General features: G+C 52.7%; 1 pseudogene across 1 annotated transcript in view; it reads left to right on the plus strand.

The window, feature by feature from the left end:
• LOC144371897 (mitotic spindle assembly checkpoint protein MAD1-like) overlaps positions 1 to 6,157 on the plus strand; it is a 175,704-nt pseudogene extending 169,547 nt beyond the window's left edge. Inside the window, exons 9-10 of the transcript XR_013431979.1 lie at positions 5,407 to 5,547; positions 6,011 to 6,157. The product of XR_013431979.1 is annotated as a mitotic spindle assembly checkpoint protein MAD1-like (transcript). The remainder of the gene's footprint in view (positions 1 to 5,406; positions 5,548 to 6,010) is intronic.
• The last annotated feature ends 1,935 nt before the right edge of the window (positions 6,158 to 8,092 follow it).

An 8,092-nucleotide genomic window follows, 5' to 3' on the forward strand; every position in this document is an offset into this window, starting at 1 on the left:
ATAGAGCTTTGCAGCTGCACTTGATCATAATTTCCTTTTCTTAAGAAAAACCTTGTGGAGGGACCAAGAATTGAGTGCAGGTAACCAAGTTGGCTGACCATGCTGAGGCTATGGTCAAATGGCCCTGAGAATGCATGGGTGGTCAGAGAAGGTAAGAGACCCAGTAGCCCTGGCAGCAGAGACCAGGGAGAAGTGAATGGAAGGGCCACTGCTTTGCCCAGAGGAGAAATCTGAGGAAGGGACCCTCTTGCATGCAAATGCCACCAGCTCAGCTCGGTCTCTCTGGGCTTACCCCTGCTTCCTGGGGACCTTCCCTGGCTCACGATCCTGGGTGGGCCCTTTCTCTCTTCAGTCACTGGTTACTTCACCATGAGGGCTCAGAAACACTTACATGCACCTGTCTCAACAGAGCACCTAGTGTCTTCTCCCCATTGGAGAAACAAACAGTGGGAGGAAGGGTCATGAGGACAGCAGTGACTCAGCACCTAGCAAGTACCAGAGCTTCATATGCAGATACATGTGAACTCAAGGCTGGCTGGACACTTTGCCCTTTCCACTTCACGACTGAACCTCCTGAGGCACACAGAGAGCTGATTATTCTTGCCAAGGTCATAAGCAAGTTGATGTCCAGCTAGGATTTGGGCCTTGTTGGGCCTCTGTGACCTGGGAGCTAGTCCTGGGCTTGCACACTTCATGTCACTGGAGGGGTGAAGGGCTGCAGTCTGGGAAGGTGGGAAGAAGGAAGCTCTGTGACAACTGTGCCGCATGCCTCTGTTCCCATCAGCCTGAGGTGCTGCCGGCCACCTTGAATTATCTGTTTCCCAATAGACTCCCTCGTGGCTCCCCCTCCCAGACTGGGACTGTGGCTCTCGCTCTTGTCTCCTCTATGTCACTGCGCTGCCCTTCTCCAGCCCGGGCATGAAGCTTGTCTTGGTGTTCCCTGCAGGAGGCAGACTCCTCCCCAGACTTGTCCCCCAACTATCTCAGCAGGTGTGTGGCACCCCACTGCCCAGGTGACCTACTCTGGCCATCCGTGTATGTGTGGTGGATGTCTCTTCATTCCCAAGCCACTCCTCAGTGTGTTCTGGGACTAGTCTCAAGAGCTCAGTGGAAAAGGCCTCCTCTTGACTGAGGTGGCTGAGGGGTAATCACCACTGTCCCTGTTATTCTTTTGCAAGGCACACTGGGGACTGCCCACACTGTGCCCTCTGCCTGGTGTACCTTTCCCTCTATGCATCAGCTGTAGTCTACATGCTGTGGTCACCCGTGTCCACCTGGCATCTCTCTAGCACTTGGGCCATAGGTCTTTTCTGTGTTCTCTGCCAAAGGCCTGTGCTCCTTCTCCATACCTTCCCTGGCTTCTCTTCAAGGAATCCATGTTTGGTGAATATATGAGCAAAAGGATAAAGGATGAACGTACTGGGTCTTCCGGTAGCAGAGGCTTCCAGAAGCCCTTGGTGGTTACACAGGTTCTCCTGGAGACCTGCACCCCAGCAGGACTTGCCAGGGTGCCATGGGGCAGCAGTAGGACCATTAGGGCTAGGAGTGTCAGCAGCATGGCTCCTACACTCTGCTGGCCACCTCTGGGTCACCCAGTTAAATTTATTATGTGCACTTATGGTCATACAGATATGCACACATGTGACATGTGCTATCTTCAAAGAAGCCCACCTTCTCTATGTTCTGTCTTGTTCCTGTCACCTCCTAGGGACTTCCTCTTCCTACAGTCCCTCTTCCTCTGTCCCACTGGTTGCAGCTGCACAACCTGAGTGGGGGAACCCTCCCCAGGTCCTTGGTTGGCCCAAATGAACGTCAAACTGCTAGGTGTGGGAGATGAGGGTCGGATTCTGTAGGGAGGAGCTAGTATTGCAGCAAGACTTTGTATACCTGTGGTAGTATACCACAGGTAGTAATGCTGTACCTGAAGGAAGGTGGTCCCATTGTATTCCTGCTGGAGGAACTTTCCGGGCCAGCCTTGAGGGAAGCAAAAGCCTAGTACCCGTGGGGGGAAGGTGGCAGCTATCTAGGATGGGCTTTGGATGTCCCCTGGGGTAGCCTAAGTGACAGTGAAGAAGTAGGGTCAAGGAGGGTGGTTTTGTATGGAGAGATTTGCCACAGGGGGGTCCCCTGGGCAGGGCTGGGGGTGCTGGGCTCAAACTCTTCTTTGCACCCTCTACTCACCTGATCTGTCCTGGTGTATTTGTTTCTGTGATGGTGTCAGCCCGTGGGTTTCTCTTTGATCTCCCTGAGCCCATAGTTCCCTGCCTCCCAGGACTCTCAGTTCCACCCAGGAGCATGGCTGACCAGCTCCTACACCCCTGCTTGCTGCTCTTTGTCCTATGGTGGTAGTCTATGCCCCCTGCTGGCCTCACTGCCTGGTCTGTGCTCAGATAAATTTATTTTAACTGGGAAGCTCAGACACCCATGAGCAGTAAGTGGATGCCTAGGGCCATGGACAAGTGATTCTGCAGTTCCATACCTCAGTTTCCTTCTAGAAAATTCCTGTCTGGCCTTGACCTTGAAATTCTTTTCCAGCTTTATGATTTTCTTTACCATTGGGCACTTTACTCCCTTGGCTTCCTTCTTGAAGGGGACTCAGGACTAGGATGGCCTCTGGCTGGTCACCACAGGCATAGAAAGCACTCACATCCTGTGGTTGGTTTAGGGGTCTCCAAAGGCACAAGGCCCCTGGTCCTCCACTGGCTTCTTCAAAGGTGAGCCTGTCTCCCAGCTTTCTCTTCGAATTGCCATTAATTAATGGGGTGACAAACCAACTCCATTGCTCACAGACAGGACCGTTCTGTACCCAGGAGAAGCACTCAGTGGAAAACATTGTTTTGTTTTGTACTTCTCCAGCAAGTCTTTAAGGCTTCTGTCAGCACAGCCTGGGCGCCTGTTTGTGCAGCGATTAATCGTCTGTGTTTGCTCAATTGGAAATGAAGCGAACTTTACCACAAGTGGAATCAGTCATTAAAAAGTCATTACCAAATCACACCAGCACAGTGCCTGCTCTTCTGCTAATGACAAAACAATTTCTTGAAAAGGTACAAACAACAAACTTTTCACTTTACATTTTTCTTCTTTGCCAGCCATTGCTAGCCTGGAGATGTAATAGAAGAGAGCCGTAGTGAAGGGCAGCATTTTTGAGATTTATTGGTCAATAAAGGAGACAATTGTAGTTTGTTTATGAAAGGAGATCCCCCGCCCCAGCCTCGAGCGGCATCGACACTCTGGTAATGATAACTCGGGTAACCAGCTTGAGACGATAAAAGTCAATGGGAAGATATAGGATTTCAATAAAATTATGACACTCCATAAACCTTCCCGTGGAAACAAATTTTCCCCGGATATGTGACCAGTTCCAGTTGGATTTGTAACTTTAATTTCTCACTTATTGAATTTTTTTGTCATCAACTAATTACAGAGTCCACACTGGGATGACAACTGTGTCCCTTGCCAGTGAATGCAGAGTGCCTAGACACAGCAGCCCAAGGCTCTGAGGGCCCATCATCTCAGGAAGGAGAAGGCAGGATTTCCTACACCCCAACATGCTGCCTGTCTTTCTCACAAAGGAGGGACCTGTGTTCCTGCTGGAGGTGGCTGAGCCATGGGCCTGGCCTCTCCTGGGGACATGGTTGGGCAGCAGCCTGTGGAAGTACACACTGAGAGAATGCTACCTGCATGGGGACCTTGGTGGTCATGAAGACCTGTTTCTGTGTGGAGGTCTTGTTCCCCTGGAGGTCTGAGAGAGCAGGTCTCCATCAGGGCCATGAATTGCCCTTTGAGCCAGGGCTGGGTGGGAGGGAGGGAGCTGCTGGCCAGGGCACAGAGGGAGGTGATGAGGGGCTAGTCTGACCTTGGCCTCTGCTCCTTTCCCTGGATTCATGTGTTGGGTAGGGGCATGTGCCAGTAAGTGTGTAAACCTGCTTCCTCACTTCTTAACTGCTAGTGTTCACCAACATTGATACAATTCTATCCTTTCATGAGCACCAAGCATTTACAGGGCAATTCTCTGGACACTTTGTTCACAACAGTGTTGAGTTACATAGCTATCCTTCATGTCTCCATCTTACTGGGAAGGATCTGAGACTTGAGGTCAGAGCTGGGGTTTGAACCAGGGTCTCCCAGAAGCCATTACCTTCTTTGTGGCCTGTGTTGCTCCAGATTCCTCATCACTGGCCCTAGAAGTGGGCGGAGCCAAAAAGGGGGTCACTGAGCACACTAGTAAGGTCTCTGCATTGCAAGGTGGCATTGCAGCCAGATCTGCCTGCCCTGTGGAATCTGAGTCTACCTTCTGCAAGACCCCCAGGGTGTTTGCATGCACAGGTGGTCAGAGAAGCTGTACGCTGACACACCTGGGCTTCTGAACAAGGGCTCCCCTATCTCCAGTTGTGTAGTCCACTGAGTGCAGGGGGGGCAGCAGGACAGATGGGAGGAGCCCCTGCCTGGTCCTGGATCTGTTGGATGGACCTTCTCCACCTAGGAATCGAGTATCTGAAGCCGGGAGAACCCCGTGGCCCTGTGGCCTTAGGTTCACATCTGACAGCCTCAGTCAAAGGAGGAGGAGGAGGCAGCTTCCTGTGAGGCATGGCCTTCCTTAGCAGTTCAGCTCCCCACCAGGCAGCATCCTCTGTCTCTGCAGGCCCCCCTGCTGGCTTAGCAAGACTTTTTCATTCAGGCATGTGTGATGGATCTTTCCAGTCTCAGGAAGGAATCAGTCTCAGTCTTGGCAGGGGAAAAGCCACCCATTTCTCCCAGGGTTCCTGACTTCCTGACTCTCACTCTGGCAGGGTATAGGTAAGCAGTGATCTTGTCTAGGCTGAGACTCCTGGCTGTGTGATCAGTCTGTTGTCTCAGGAAACTTGGGTCACTGCTTCTTGTGATTGCTATCTTGTGTCAAGGGAGGAGGCAGGTTGCAGGCATGGCTGGTGGCCCAGTGACACTCTGGTGGCCTCAAGCATCCATGAGGAGTCATTTGCTGATGGATCCTGGCCTTGTGTTTAGAGTCAGGGTAGTTGCGCAGAGCAGAGTGTTTCTTATCCCAATAGGTTGCCAAGTATCCCTACTCATATGGGTGCCTCCTCACCCAACAGAATGCTGGCTGATGTCCTTGCTCTGAGTGTTACTGTCTGAGATCTGGTGAGAAGTCAAAGCAAGCGGGTATTCAGCCTGACACAGGGAGAGTAAGCACTGAGACTAGGACATGCTGTTGGGATTGCTGGCCTAGGTGGTGAAAGGCCTGGGAGTTCTGAGCACCTGGGCCTCTGGGACAGGAGCTCTGGAGGTGGGCACTGTTGGCAGGTAAGCGTGAAACTGAATTCTTGAACTCTTTGAGGTGCTGCATAAGGGAGCTCCCCAGGTTCCTGTCTCCATGTTCTGCTGACCAATTGTCCTCTGTGCCCACAGGAGCGGGATGGCATGCGTGCCATCCTGGGGTCCTATGACAGTGAGATGACCCAGGCTGAGTACTCACCCCAGCTGACACGGCGCGTGTGGGAGGCTGAAGACATGGTGCAGAAGGTGCATGCCCACAGTACAGAGATGGAAGTAAGTCTGAGCCATGGGTGGGTAAAGGGCCCATGTCCCCAGATGGTCATCCTCCTTGGACCAGAGACTATGGGGGAGGGTGTGGTCATGGATGGTTATATTGCATACATGGTCTGCTTTAATTTTCTTCATGGCATGAGGTAGTTGGAGGGATCCTAGATAGTCCTGTCCAGATGGCAGGTATTGTAGGATGTCAATTTGAGGGGTGGCCTTTGCTGAGTAGAGTTCCCTCTGGGGGCCTCAGAGGTAGCCCTGAGGCCTAGAGTGTGGGCTTGGATTTGTGTTTCCCATGTCCCTGGGTCAGCGGTTTCTCCTTGTGTGATTTCCCTCCAAGTCTCTGTTCTGGGATGCTAAATGGTCCTCTGGGTAAAGGGCAGCTTCAGCCTGTGGCCTCTTTCTTCTTTCTCCTGCTGCCACCTGCATCACCTTTGGGCCCTCTTTGATGCCCCATGTCCTCTTCTAGAGGAAAATGGATGGAGGGCAGATCTGTCTTAGCATGACTCATTGGCTCCTGAGGCTTTCTGCTGATGAGTACCTGGGCTGGTCAGAGCCCTGCATGGCCTCTCTTCCCTGGACAGCTTGTATCTGCTCTGAGCTGGGATCTGCCTGATGGGCCTGAGAATGCAACATTGCATGCCTGGTCACAGCTTCCCAGCAAACCATCCCACCCTGAGGTACAAATGCCAATGTTTCCCTAGCAGAGCTGAGGAGGGGTTTGCTCCACTCCCTGGCAGGAGCAGCATAGCTCTTGTGGGCATGGGCAATGCCTCCTCTTAGGTAGGAAAACCTCCACAACCAAGTTGGCCAGCATTGCCAGCCGGCTCTGCACTTTATTTCCATCTCCAGAAGCAGGTGCTGTTGTTATCCTGATTTTCCTGAGGAGGAAGCCAAGGCCAAGAGAGGCCTGGGGGTGTGCACAGGATACTGAGCTGGTATGGGACAGTGCCAGACCTAGAGTGCAGCCACAGCACTTGCTCTGCACCACTGCACTGCAACTCCCAGAAGCTTCTGTGGTATCCTTTGGTCTTGGTGCTCACTGTCACCATGATGGGCCTGGATCCACAGTGTGATGGTGATGCAGATGAGAGGTGTTGGTGTGGCTCATCACACCATGCAGGGTGCTGTCTACATTTCTCATTTAGCCAGTGTTTGGAGATCACCTCTGATGTCCCAGCTGGACAGATGGCCAGGGTCTAGAGGGGAGAGCCAGGATTCCTGTGTGGCCACAATTGCTTCCCACTGGGCCTAGTTCCGTACAGGGGAACATTCAGCAGAGTTCCTGCCCCTTTGGAGCTCAGCTGATAGGTGAGGGAGATGTCTAATAAACAAGCTTCACCTGTTTAACAGGTTAGGGGTGCTGTGTTGGGAGAACAAGGTTCATATGAGGGAATTATCTTGGACCACCTTGATTCCCCTGGAGGCTGGCACGTCCAGGGAGATGGGGGAAGGTGTTTGGCAGGTCACCCAGTATGTGAGGAGGTACTGGGAATGCCAAGACTAGGGCTCTGGGTGTGGCAGGTGGCAAAGAGGCGCCCAGAGCTGTGCTTGTGGAGGGTGGAGCTCCTCTGGGGAGACTTGGGAAACTGGCCAGAGGAGTCATCTGGGCTCTATCCTATGGGAGGTGGGTGTGGGGTCCCAGGGTCCCTGCTCCACAGCAGGAGGCTGCAGACTGGGCTGTCCTCACATCCTTTCAGCCTCTCGCTTATTCTGAGGTCGCTGCAGGCACCCTGGGGGCCTATACTATGTCTCTGCCTGGGGTCAGCCCTCAATGGCACTCTTCAGCAGAGTGAACCACGAGTGAGAGAGACCTCTGGTTCTGTACTGACCTCCAAACCCCATTGGTTGGGAACTCATTCTGCTGCTTCAGTGTCTGTGCCTAGGAGCAGGCCCTCCATCCTTGGATGCACAGAGTGAAGCCATCATGGACATGAGTGCGTTAATAGCTACCCTGTTACCACCCATTTGACTCCATATGAAATGCTAATGAAGAGAGATATGCAGGGACGGCTCGACATCTTCCATCATCCCTAGCATTTCTCACATTGAGAAATCCCCATCTGTGTTGGCCACATGTTCTGCACAGGTCATTATGAGCCCAGCATTTGAGCACAGCTGGTGCCATGTGTTCGAGTTCTGTGTCATGACCCAGGTTTCAATATCAGCACTCACTGACCAGATGTGCTCACTGTACTACCTGGGGCAACATGGTGGATCTCAGCCATCGCCTGGTTCATGGGTGTGTGTCAGGAGACCCTTCTCACTTTCTATTTTGGGACATATAAGGGCAGGTTGCCCGCTTCTCCTGTGTCTCCTGAAGTTATGGGGGATTTGCCAGACAGAGAGATTAGAGGCCCAGCTGGAGTGCACTTTGACACCAGCTGTGCCTTCCAATACTGTGTGGTTCAAGGGGCTAGTCCAGGTGCAGGGTGGGGTCTGAGAGCTGCTCCCCGCTCCTTACCTGGGGTCTCTGTCATGGCTGTTTCCTTCTGCACACAGTCCCTTGGGCCCTCCAGAAGTGATCTGACCTCTCGCTAGCCTTGCTCCT

The sequence above is a fragment of the Ictidomys tridecemlineatus genome, chromosome Y (assembly GCF_052094955.1).
Source record: "Ictidomys tridecemlineatus isolate mIctTri1 chromosome Y, mIctTri1.hap1, whole genome shotgun sequence".
NCBI classification, from domain to species: Eukaryota; Metazoa; Chordata; class Mammalia; order Rodentia; family Sciuridae; genus Ictidomys; species Ictidomys tridecemlineatus.